Source organism: Tupaia chinensis, unplaced genomic scaffold (assembly GCF_000334495.1).
Source record: "Tupaia chinensis unplaced genomic scaffold, TupChi_1.0 Scaffold141791_1, whole genome shotgun sequence".
Lineage (NCBI taxonomy): Eukaryota > Metazoa > Chordata > Mammalia > Scandentia > Tupaiidae > Tupaia > Tupaia belangeri.
The window spans coordinates 196,568-210,174 of record NW_006201648.1 but is presented as its reverse complement, the minus strand read 5'-3'; the positions used below and the strand labels follow the sequence as shown (position 1 = coordinate 210,174).

Genomic DNA, 13,607 nt, shown 5'->3' with positions numbered 1-13,607 from the left:
TCACAATTTCCATAGAAAGACTATTTTCAGAGTCCGCTTTATGTCTTTATTCATCAAACTGTAGATGAAGGGGTTCAGCATGGGGGTGACCACAGTGTACATCACTGAGGTTGCTGCACTTAAATGTGAGCTGTGGGTAGCACCAGCACTAAGGTACACACCAATGCTTGTACAATAAAATAAGGAGACAACTGACAGGTGAGAAGCACAGGTGGAAAATACTTTGTACTTCCCCTGAGCTGAAGAGATGCATGAATTGAGGAAACTATCTTAGTGTAAGAATAAATAATCCCAGTGAGGGGACCACCACTGATCAGCACAGCTGAAAAATAGATCACCATGTCATTAAAAAAAGTGTCAGAGCAGGCAATATGGACCACCTGATTAAGTTCACAGAAAAAGTGGGGGATTTCCACATGTGTACAGAAGGACAACCACAATGCCATTAAGCTATGTAACAAGGAATACAGGGCACACAGGATCTGGGATGCCAGCTTTCCACAGAGCCAGGGGTTCATGATGATTGTGTAGTGCAGGAGGTGACAGATGGCCACATACCAGTCATAGGCCATCACTGTCAGGAGAATGTCATCCAATGCTACAAAGACTATATAAAGAAACACCTCACTGATGCATCCTGCATAGGTGATGACCTTGCTCTGTGTCTCAATGTTCATTAGCATCTTTGGGACGGTGGTGGAGTATAGACAGATGTCCACGAAGGACAGGTTGGAGAGGAAGAAGTACATGGGGGTGTGCAGGTTGGAGTCTGAGATGGCGGCCAGGATGATGAGCAGGTTTCCACACACAGTGATCAAGTACAAGTTGAGGAAAAGCCCAAATATCAGAGGCTGCATTTGTGGTTCTTCTGAAAATTCCAGAAGAAGGAATTCTGAAATTTGTGTATCATTTACTGGTTTCATGGTGACTACCTGAAAAGAGGAAAATAAGATGACTAATTTCACAGGAACAGGTATTACTCACAAAATTGAAATCTCATAGCTAATTTTTTTAGTCCCAATGTTAATTTCTATGTTTTTGTATTGATCTAAAACATTTTAGGCTTTCATAGTGCCCTCTTGCCTTAGGACTTCCTATCTCACTTCTTTATACCCATAGATCAAGTATTCTACAGAATTAGTTTACTTATTTATTCACAAAAGATCTTTGTACACATTTATAGAATGTAACGTGATTTTTCAATTAGAGTTTTTTTGTCACAGTGCATATGCACTCACTACATAGGCAGAAAGAGAAAGAGAGAGAGAGAGAGATTGCTTACCAGGCACAATGGCTATGCCACAATTTCTTCCTCTTCTTCCATGATATAGGCATGCATGTACACATGCCTGGCCACCAGGTCTTGAACTTGACCTGCACGGTCTGCCATGTTGGATTCAGCAGACATAACCACCATGCCACCAGCTTTCCCAATAACTGTAAATTTATATACACTGAAAAGCAATTCTCTTTCTCCCTTTCACCAATCCCCTGGCAACCACCATTCTGCTGTCTGCTCCTATTATTTTGACTACTCCAGATATCCTAGTTAACTGGAATCACACAGTATTTTATTTCAAGGGTCTTCCATGGATCACAATAGATCTCTCTAAATTTTTATCTGTTGGTAAGTACTGAAACATCTGTATTATAAGAGCACAATTTGTGGGGCCAGCAGGTGTCATAGTGGTAGAGTCACAACTTGAAATTTAAGAGATTAGGTAAGCATGTTCTGAGATCTTCTCATGTTCTACATAACACAAACACATACATACACAAACACACACACATATTAACGCACACGCCAAATGATGACCTGCTGGTGTCCTCAGCCATTTTGATTAGGAAGAGATGTATATGAGACCATTTTGCAAGATCAAATCATCTTTTCCCTAAAACAATGTAGAAATGATGCCTAAATTCCTGTTGCTAAGTTTTCCATAGACAAGCAAACATGACTGTTTCATAATTTCTAAATTTCATTTATTTTTATCATTCTTATAACTTTTTTTTGAGAGGTTTTAGATATAGGGTGCGTGCGCTCGCCAGACAGATAGACAGAGAGAGACATAGAGACAGAATGTGAGAAATCACCCCCTAGGGGGGATGGTCACGCCTCAATCCCTTCTCCTCTATTCTCCTCTCGGGATCTTGGGTATGCATGCACACGCACCTGGTGTGAGTTTTAAGCCATCGGGTCCGGGACGTGAACTGCGGTCAACTACGTGGGAGTCCAGCGACATAGCCATTACGCTAACTGCTGGTTCCCTCTTATAGCTTTTTAAAAAACATCCAATCACTATACATAATTTTACTTATGAAGAGTTAATAATTTTTTAAAAGAGACAAAACTATCTGTTTATTAAAATGAAAGCGACATCAATGCATTTTTTAAATATATAAAAAATAAACAACACTCAGATACTAGGTTGTAAAAAATAATTTGCAAAGAAGTAAAAAGAAAATAGATCCACAAACATATTCAACCTCACCAGCAAGAAAATTGTTTTAAGTAAAAACTCTTAAATAATCCCATTTTGATCTCTGAATTTTTTGTGTGAAATCCTGTGAAAGGAGAAATTGTGAAATGTAAGTCTCATGATATACTGTCGTATGGTATGAATTGCAAGCAATACAATCATCTGATCCTTCAAACAATACAGAAATATGCACAAATACATTCATTTCAAAAATTTAAGAGACCCAAAGGCATTGCATATCTCATCACGACTCTGATTCTATTCTTCCTACTTCTTGGACTGCAAATTTCTTGGACACTTCTTAATTTGACCAAAATCATTTTTTTCTCCCATTCCATCTTCCCCCTCATCCAATTGGCTTTCTATTCCCATCACTAAATTGACCACAGTGATGCCTGCATTGCTAAGTCTGAGAGACACATGGTTTCTTAACATAGTAAATAAATTACTGAGAAAAAATGTGGCCATACAAGTAACCAAATGCATCATTCTCTCAGCTCTAGCTAGGCTGGTTTGACTCTCAAGTGATCTCAGATACACATCCTTGGCATCCTTTCTCTGTGAACCATTCCTGTAGTACCTACTAGGTTCTCAGACTCACCTGTGTGGAATCTCAGAACAGTTTTCTTGTGAAAGGGTGAATTTCTCCCTGCATAGTTGATGATGAAGACTGAAGCTCTGTCCCCAGACAAGACACAATCAGAGAATTAATCATAGTCCCATGACAAGACTGGAGATTCCAAAAACATCAACTGTGCCTTGTCCAGCCCAAGGCTATACTCCCTGAAGGACAATGACAGATGAAATATTACAACTCCCTATATCTGTTCATTAGGACCATTTTCTCCTTATAACCACAACCTCTAAGTCCTTGATTTTCCTTGTGGAAATGGTCTGGAATAAAAATTTTCATGCTGATTTGCTGTTCTCAAAAGACCAAGTTGAAAATGTGATCAATCCAATCTTTATTCCAAGTTATTTGTGAACTCTTTTGACTCCAAAGATCATTAACATCGCTCACCAATGTGAGGTAAAATGTAATTGTCACATGTCAACAAGGGTTATGGAAGTTATGGTGCTGGATTTGACATAGCTGACTGCAGTTTGAGTCCTAGGTTTATATGTTGAAAATCATTCTGGGCATGCCTGCTTGTTTGTCCAAAATTCTAAGGAGACTGGGGGAAAATGGATGGTAGAGTGTAGTGTGGTCATCTCTCTAGGGAGTGATTTCTCAATTTCCCTTTCTCTTTTTCTCTGGGGAGTGCAATCCACCTATAGCAAAACTTTAAAAAAAAAAGGGAAAAGAAAAAGTGGCTTTCTTGATGTTATATTAGAGGTAACTTGGAGAAATTGAAAGGACATAAATGCTTATACAGAGAACTTGTGACCCTGAAATATCAAATGACTGGGACAAGAAATCTATCTCTTTTGAGTTACCCTTTGATCAAAACTTTCAAAGAGAATCTGCAGCACAAATAAAACATATTGGATGATATAGTTATTTCTTCATTCACTCTTCCTTCAGCAGTTATAGCAAAATTTAAAAGGGGTGGATAATTCATTTTAAGCACTTCAAAGAGTTGTAATTACAGCCAGCACCGAAGTATTCAAAAGGAAACAAGAAGATGTTTAATGAAACAGCATAAAACACACCAGTCAATCCTTCATCCTAATGAATAAACACTCTTCCACATGGACACCAATTTTTTTATACTTCAACAAGTAGATGAACAGGATGAACAAGAAACACAGTGCATAGTTAATATAATGTGTGATCAAAATGTTGATTACATCATATTTAAGGCTATCTCTGACTCTAAGGCCATATTTGTTCAACTATTTCTTTAGATTTGACTTTCCATATACAAAGCATGTTGACTCAGATAACTAATAAATTCTTTTTTAAATTCATAACAGAATGTGTTGGTGCACATGAAGAGAGAGAAAACAAGAGGGAAACAGACAGAGCAACAGACATACAGAGAGAGAGAGAAGTACTATTGGCAGGGCATGGGCAGGCTGAGATTCCCTTCCTCCAGTCCTTTAGTCCTCTGGATTCTGGCCACACATATATCCAGTGAAATTTCAGGCTGACTCGACCTGGGACTTGAACCAGAGTCCTCACTTGGCTTCCAGCTCTGTATTCTGGTATGCTACGACTGCACCAAAGAGTCTGGGCCTGATCATCAATTTTTTTTAAATTAATTTATTTTTTTTTAAATTTAATATACATTCAATCACACTTTTGACAGTCATTACAGTAGGCAATGTGAACTCTGAGCTGAGTAACAAAACAGGGTCCAAATGAGTGAATTACAGATAATCAAACACACTAATATATTAAAGTCTACATTTCAGATTGAAATACTAAAAGCAAGAATATACACATACATGGAAATCTGCAGTTTCAGATTTTTCTATACTCTATATTAATGGCATTAATTGCCAAATGAAATGTGTTTTTCTTTTTGTTTTCTAGATTTTTTTCTTGTTGTTCTTTTTTCCATAGGCAGAATAAAACCCCAAAAAGTTATTTTAATAACATACAAAAATTGCTGAGAATTGTGTACATCATATGAGAATACATTCTTTTTAAGAGTTACATATAGAGGGACAGAAGATAGCATGGTCATTAAGGAAATTGCTTTCCACATGGACAATTATGGTTTGAGTCCCAGAACTGGTGGCATACTTTCTTAGTATCTCTCTTTCTCTCACTCTCTGGTCAAATAAAATAATAGTCATTAAGTTAAATACAAAATAATTCTATAATAAATAGAAAAATGTTTAAAGAGAATTGCATGTCATTCTTTTTTTTTTCCAGAGGTTTTTGTTATAGGGCACATGTTCTCACTAGAAAGACAGAGAGAGACAGAGAGACAGAAAGTGAGAAATCCCCCCCAAGTGGAGATGGCTACTCCACAATCCCCTCTTCTCCATTCACCTCTCAGGATCCTGGACACACATGTATATGCCCCCGGCATGAGTTTAAGCCACCAGGTCTGGGACTTGAACCTCAATTGACTACATGGGAGTCCAGCAACATAGCTATTACATAAACTGCTGGTCCCAAGAGAGTTACATTTCATTCTATGAGATAATGATTCTTTCAGAGGCTAAGAATCATGATAATGATACACCTCTAGGTATAACAATGCTGAGAAAGCATAAAGATATTAAATAAAAATTGGTTGGATATGAGAGAGTGTAGAAAGCTAAATACAGTGTTTCTTCAATTGTATAGACATGTAGTTTGACAATCTGATCTAAGAATCACAACTGTTGGCTCCAAGGCTTTAAATTTTGCAATTATGGTCATTATTTCAGCTGCAGGCCAATACTTTTTTCAGTTTCCCTCCAAAGATTATTTTCAGTGCTCTCTTTATGTCTTTATTTCTCAAACTGTAGATGAATGGGTTCAGCATAGGGGTGACCACAGTGTACATCACCGAGGCTGCTGCATTTGAGTTTGAGCTCTGGATAGAATCAGCACTAAGGTACACTCCTAAGACTGTGCAATAAAATAAAAAGACTACCCAGCGGTGAGAGGCACAGGTGGAAAATGCTTTGTACTTCCACTGAGCTTATGAGATTGCATGAATGGAGGAAACTATCTTACAGTAAGAGTAAAGGATCCCAGTGAAGAGACCACCACCCAGCAGCACAGATGCAAAAAAAGTTCACCATGTCATTAAGAAATGTGTCAGAGCAGACAAGGTGGACCATCTGATTAAATTCACAGAAAAAGTGGGGAATTTCCACATGTGTACAGAAGGACAGCCACAATGCCACTAAGCTATGTAACAAGGAGTGCAGGATACCTATGATCCAGGACGCCAGGATCAGCATTCTACACAGCCAGGGATTCATGATGACTGTGTAGTGCAGGGGGTGACAGATGGCCACATACCAGTCATAGGCCTTCACAGTCAAGAGAAAGTCATCCAATGCTTCAAAGACTAAGAAAAAGAACATCTGGGTGATGCAGGCTCCATAGGTGATGGCCTTTCTCTGTATCTGGATGTTCACCAGCATCTTTGGAATGGTGGTGGAGGTGAAACAGAAGTCTACAAAAGACAGGTCGGAGAGGAAGAAGTACATGGGGGTGTGCAGGTGGGAGTCTGAGATGGTGGCTAGGATGATGTACAGGTTTCCATACACCGTGATCAGGTACATGGAGAGGAAAAGCCCAAATATGAGGGGCCACAGTTCTGGTTCCTCTGAAAGTCCCAGAAGAAGGAATTCTAAAATTTGTGTATCATTTCCTGGTTCCAGAGTGACTCCCTGAAAAGAGGAAAATACGATCACTAATTTCACATGAACAGGTATTACTCTCATAGTTGAAATGCTATAGTTAGTATTTTTATAGTCACAAAGTTACTTTTTATTTTTTCATATGGATCTAATCTGCTTAAGTCTTTCTTAGTGCCATCTCTTATTAGGTCTTATCTCACTTCTTTGTTTTCATACATCATGTATTCTACAGGATTTTTGACTAATTTATTTATTAACAAAAAATAATAGTACATATTTATTGAGTGACATGTAGTGTTACAAGGGGATTTTATTTCTCTTTTGTTTTATTTGCTAATGGGCACAGGTACACACTGGACAGAGAGACAGAGAGAGAGGGAAAGTACAAAATCATCCCAAATGGGAAATAGCCATTCCACAATACTCTTCTCTCAGGATGTTGGGGGTGTATGTACACATGCCAGGCATATTTTTCAAGCTGCCTGGTCTGACAGTTGACCACATGCAATTCAGTCACTTTAAAAAAAATGATTATACATTTATTCATGAGACATTTAAAAAACTGATTATACATTCATTCATACAGACATCATGTCAGCCTACAAAATGCAATTCCCCATCCAGAATAGATTGTATAGTGGCTTAGTCATGCATGTTATCTTCATCATTTTTCATTTATTGTTTCTTATATATATTTTTCCTCCTATTTCTCTCCTTCTGCCATTTATCACCCTCCTCCCACACTGTCTCTTGTATCTGCAGTTGCTTTCCATTCCTTCCCCCCCACACATTTTATTGAGTCACAAAATATCTTAATTAATTTAACTACTCTTAATAGCAAGTTCAGCTGATATATACATATGTGCAAACACATGTCTAACTTTAGGCATAAACCTCAGTTAGTAGAATGAATATACTATAAAGTAGCACCTAGCTGAGACTAGATGGCTTACTGTGGTCATTAAATAGATATTTTGTATTTTTTTTTTATTTAAAGAAAGGCAGTTTTAGCCTTAAAAAATCAAAATTAAAAAAAAATGTTAAGAGAACTTTGCTTAAGACTTAAAGCCAGGAAACAGATTAGGATTTTGTTCAAATAGTAGGTACATGGACCTGTCCACAACTCAAGAGAAGACATATATCCTTAACTCTGGAAAACAAAACATAGAACAAAATTGATGATGTTTTAGACAAAAGTCATAAAATTCCATTTCAACAGTTCAGTCTCATGTACTTAATCTATTTTCTGTTGTGGTCTGATTTTTTGATTTAAATCCAGCCACCTTAATCACCACCTCATCAGCTGGCACAATAAGTATGACTCTGGGGCTGGCAAGTTGCATGGTGTTTAAGAGGCTAAACACCTATGTGACTGATTGCTGGTGGCTTGCTTTCTCACTCTTTCTATCTGCTTAAGTTGAATAATAATAACTAATAAAATAATTAACTCGTGACCACCAGGTGGTGTAATGGCTACGCCACTGGACTCCCTGTAGTCAATCACAGTTGGAATCCTGGACCTGGTGGCTTAAATTCACACTGGATGAGTGTGAATGTGTGCCCAAGATCCAAAGAGGAGAATTGAGAAGGGATTGTGGCGTGGCCATCCCCCTGGGGGTGATTTCTCACTTCCTGTCTCTCTATCTCTCTCTGCCTTTCTAATGCACGCACATGCCCTATAGCAAAAACCTCCCTCCTCCAAAAAAGGAAAAAACAATGATAATAACAAATACAAATTATCTTTCCCTCTTTTGCCAATCTGTCATCCACTGTTCTGTTGTCTGCTTCTATGACTTTGACTACTCCAAATACCTTAGTTAAGTTGAATCACTCAGTGTTATATTTCTAAAGTATTCCATGGATCAAAATAGATCATCCCCCGGAGAAAGGCCATTCCACAATAATCTCTTCTATTTTAATCTTTTTATTTTTATCTCTGTGTCTCCCTTACACCAGTCCCCTGGAAATCACCATTCAAGTGTCTTCCTCTATGACTTAGACCACTTTAGGTACCTTAGTTAAGTGGAATCACACAGAATTTTATTTCTAAGGTATTCTATGGATCAAAATAGATCTCTCCTAATTTTAATCTGTTGATTAGTACTCATCTGTATTATAAAAGTCACAATTTGGAGGGGGGGGTAAACAAGTGTTTTACTGGTTAAGGTGCTAGGCTACCACATGGCTGAATGTAGTTCAAGTCCCAAACCCAGGGACTTGAAAAGCACACTAGGCACGTGTGTGCATATGTGCCCAAAATCACAAGTAGAAAATGGAGCAGAAGAGATAACAGTGATGACATCATCCTAGAGGGTGATATTTTACTTTCCTTTTCTCTGTCTTTTTCTTTCTCAGGTTAATGCACCTGCATTATGGAGGGAGGGAAGGAATTTATTTGTACTACTGATGCAGAAAAATTTTTGAAAGGTAATAAAAATTTGGGTGGATGGGCGATATGATATGGTAGACTATGAGATTTGATAACATAAACCTATTAATTTTTCACATTCACCCAATATATATCATTAAAAATATAATTCAATGCTATTCTGAATTTTTTATTTAAAAGCTTTGATTCCTTATTTTTATTACTTTTTAAATTTATTTATTTATTATCATAATTTGTTTATATTACACTGAATCACTTAACATATACCAACTGTCTGCACTCTATGGTAGAGACTGAAAGATTGATTCATTATTTAAAAAAAAAAGTCAAAAGAATAAGAAATACTCAAATCAAAGAATGCAAAAACAAAAGACTTGCATAATCTGCAATAAAGTAAAAAGCTCACATACTCAAAAAACTACTCAAATAAACTAGCAAGAAGATAGTTGTAATTAAAAACTCTTTAATATTCTCATTTTGACCTTTGTATAAATTTTTTATGTGAATGCCCAATGTGAAAGAAGAAACTGTGAAATGTATGTCTCATGAACTACAGTTGCAAGGTATGAATTGCAAGCAACCCATTCAACAGGATCCTTAAAAAAAAATACAGAAATATGCAAAAATAATACTAATTTCAAAAATTCCTTAAGAACCCAAAAGTCTTTGCACATCTCATCACAACTCTGATTCTACTTTTCCAACTTCTTCAACTTCAACTTTCTGTGGATATGATCTTATTTGACTGAAATCATTTTATATCTCCCATTCCTTCTTCACCTTCATCCAGTTAGGTGTCTATTTCCATCACTAAATTGTCCACAGTGATGCCTGCATTGCTAAGTCTGACAGACACATTGCTTGTTAATATATTAAACAAATTAGTGATAACTTTGTCAGACAAGTAACCAAACACATTAATCTCTAAGCCCTTGCTAGACTGGTTTGGCTCTTAGGTGATTTCAGGTAGATGTTCTTGGTATCCATTCTCCCTAAACCATTCCTATGTAACCTACTGCGCTCTCAGACTCACCTGTATGGGCTCTCAGAGAGGACAGTCTTCTTGGGGAAGGGTGAATTTCTCCCTGGATGGTGGATCACGGAGACTGAAACTCTAGACACAATGAAAGCATTAAGCATAGTCCCTTAGCTGGATCAAAGATTCTAAAAATATTAACTATGTCTTGTCCAGCCTAAGGCTGTACTCCTTGAAGGACAATGACAGAGGAAATATTTACAGCTCCTTATATCTGCTCATTAGGTACATTTCCTCTTTATAACTACAACCTCTTGTACCTTATTTCCCTCATGGACACTAATCTGGGAAGCAAGGAAAATTTTCCTGTTGATTTGCTGTTCTCAAGAGACAAAGTTGAAAGTGTGAGAATTTATCTTTATTACATGTTCTCTGTAAACTCTCCTGCTTCCAAAAGTCCTTAGCACTTTTTATCAACCATGAGCTAAAATTTAATTGTCATGGGTCAGCAGGTGGCATGGAAGTTAAGGTTCTGGATCCCACATGGCCGACTACGCAGTTTGAATCCCAAACCAGTGGTTTGAAAATCAGACTGGACTTGTGAGTGTTTGTGTCCAAAATCCTGAGAGGAGACTGGAGAAGAAGGGATTGTACTGTGGCCCTCTTACCTTAAAAGTGATTTCTCACTTTCCCATTCTTTCATACTTTCTCTCTCTGCGAGCATACTCAACCTATTACAAAAGTTAAATAAAATAAATAAAAGGAAAATTGATGAATTGATGTTTTCTTAGAGGTAACTAGGAGAAATCTGAAGGACATGAATGTTTTGACTTGAAACTTGTGACCCAGAACTAAATGACTGGGACAGAAATTCAAACTCTTGTAAGTCACCCTATGATCATAAATTTCAAAAAGAATCTTGAACACAAAGGAAACATATCCTAGATGATACTGATATTTATTCATTCACTGCCCCTTCAGCAGATGTGGCAAAATTTGAAAGAGGGTGAGGGAATTAGTTTTAAAGACTTCAAGGAATTATAATCACAGCCAGCACTAGAGGTGTTCAAGGAGAAACAGGAAGATATTGAATGAAACAACATAAAACACATCAATCAATCCTTAATCCCTTCTGAATGGACATCAATTTTCTAGACTTCAGAAGTAGATGAACAGGGTGAACAAGATACACAGTCCATAGATAACTCAATGTATGATCACATGTTCATTTCATCATATTAAAGGCTATCTCTGACTCTAAGACCGTATTTGTTCAGCTATTCATTTAAATTTGCCTTTCCATAAACAGGGCATTTTGACTCGGGTAGGTGAAATATATAAATATATATATATTAATTCTTTGATAGAAAGTGTTAGTGCATATGAAGAGAGAGAGAAAAAGACCATGAGAGGAAAGAGAAGTAAAGAGAAACAACCTCTGCATGATATGGGCATGCCATGACTCTCTTCCTCCAGTCCTCCAGCCCTCCAAGATTCTGGACCCACACCCATCCAGTGAGATTTCAGGCTGACCAGACTTGGGACCTGAACCATAGCCCACACATGGCTTCCAGCTCTGTACTCTGGTATGCTCTGGCTCCATCACAGAGTCTGGACCTACCTGATCATCAATATTTGACAGTGATACATGGTCGCCCAAGAGTGCTGATGGCGATGTATAGCATATAAATGTCATTATTATGTCCGTAAACAGAACATTTATTCTGTAATCCATGGATCCAGAAGTTATTTTGACTTCCAAGTCTTAATATATAATAAATGTATTTTTTTGAGAGATTTTCGCTAAAGGGCGCATGCGCTCGCCAGCCAGACAGAGTGAGACATAGAGACAGAAAGCGAGAAATCACCCCCGGGGGGGATGGTCATGCCGCAGTACCTTCTCCTCCATTCTCCTCTCAGGATCTTGGGCACACACGCACATGCGCCTGGTGTGAGTTTTAAGCCACCGGGTCTGGGACGCAAACTGCAGTCAACTATGTGGGAGTCCAGCGACATAGCCATTACACTAACTGCTGGTTCCCATAAATGTATTTTGAAAGGCTAAAAAAATATATATATTTGACAATGATTACAGTAGGGAATGTGAACTCTGACTAGAATAATACAACAAGATTCTAGTGAGTAAATTATGGGTAATCAAGCACATTAATATATTTAAGTGTACATTTCAGATAGAAGTACTGGAAGCAAGGACAGACACATATAGGAAAATCTTCAGTTTCAGATTTTTCCAAACTATAAATTACATTATGTAAATAGTTGCCAAATGTAAAGTGTTTTGTTGGTTTCTAGTTTTTTTCCTTGTTGTTCTCTTATTTCATAGACAAAACACAACCCAAGAGAGTTATTTTAGTAATGCTACAAATATTACTCAGAATGTTATATATAATTTGACAATACATAATTCTTTTCTTTTTTTGAGAGATTTTTGCTATAGGCCACATGCACTCACCAGAAAAGTAGAGAGACAGAAAGACAGCAAGAAATCACCCCCAGGGTATATGGCAATGCCTTAATCCCTTCTCCTCCATTCTCCTCTTGGAGAAATATATATATATATAAATTAATTCAATGCTATTATGACTATTTCATTTTAAAACTTAAATTCATTATTTAAAAAAAATCAAAAGAATACAAACTACTAAGACCCCAGAAAAGAAAAACAAAAGACTTGCATAATTTGCAAAAAAGTAAAAAGCTAATGGACCCAAAAAAATCTATTCAGTCTCACCAGCAAGAAAATAGTTGTAAGCAAAAATTCTTTAATATTGCTATTTTGACCTTTGATTAATTTTTTATGTGACTGACCAATGTGAAAGAAACTAAAATGTATGCATCATGAAATACTGTTAGAAAACATGGATTGCAAGGAATTCATTCATCTCTATCTTCAAAAATAATACAAAAGCATGCACAAATACCCTCATTTCAAAAATTCCTTAAGAAACCCAAAAGTCATTTCACATTTCATCAGAACTCTGATTCTACTTTTCCTTCTTCTTTAAATGCCAGTTTTTGTGGACATGTTCTTATTTGACTGAAATAATTTTTATTTCTCCCACTCCTTCTTCACCCTCATCTAATTGGATAACAATTACCATCATTAAATTGTCCACAATGATGACTGCATTGCTAAATATGACTGACACTTGGCTTGTTAACATATTAAATAAATTAATGATGAATAACTTGGGCCAACAAGTAACAAAACACATCAGTTTCTCAACACTTGCTGGGATGGATTGGCTCTCAGGGGATCCAAGGTAGATATTCTTAGCATTCATTCTCTCTAAACCACTCCTGTGGTACCTACTGGGCTCTCAGACTCACTTGTGTGGGTTCTCAGAGAGGACAGCCTTCTTGGGGAAGGGTGAATTTCTCTCCAGAGGGTAGATAATGGAGATTAAAGCTCTGTCCCCAGACAAGATACAATAAAATAATTAAGCGTGGTCCCCCAGCCAGACTGAAGACTCCAAAAACATCAACT

General features: G+C 37.2%; 2 pseudogenes; both read right to left on the bottom strand.

Annotated features, from left to right (window-relative positions):
* LOC102501368 (olfactory receptor 7A17-like) lies at window positions 1–923 on the bottom strand (annotated as a pseudogene).
* Window positions 924–5,803: 4,880 nt separating this feature from the next.
* LOC102500956 (olfactory receptor 7A10-like) lies at window positions 5,804–11,834 on the bottom strand (annotated as a pseudogene).
* Window positions 11,835–13,607: the final 1,773 nt, after the last annotated feature.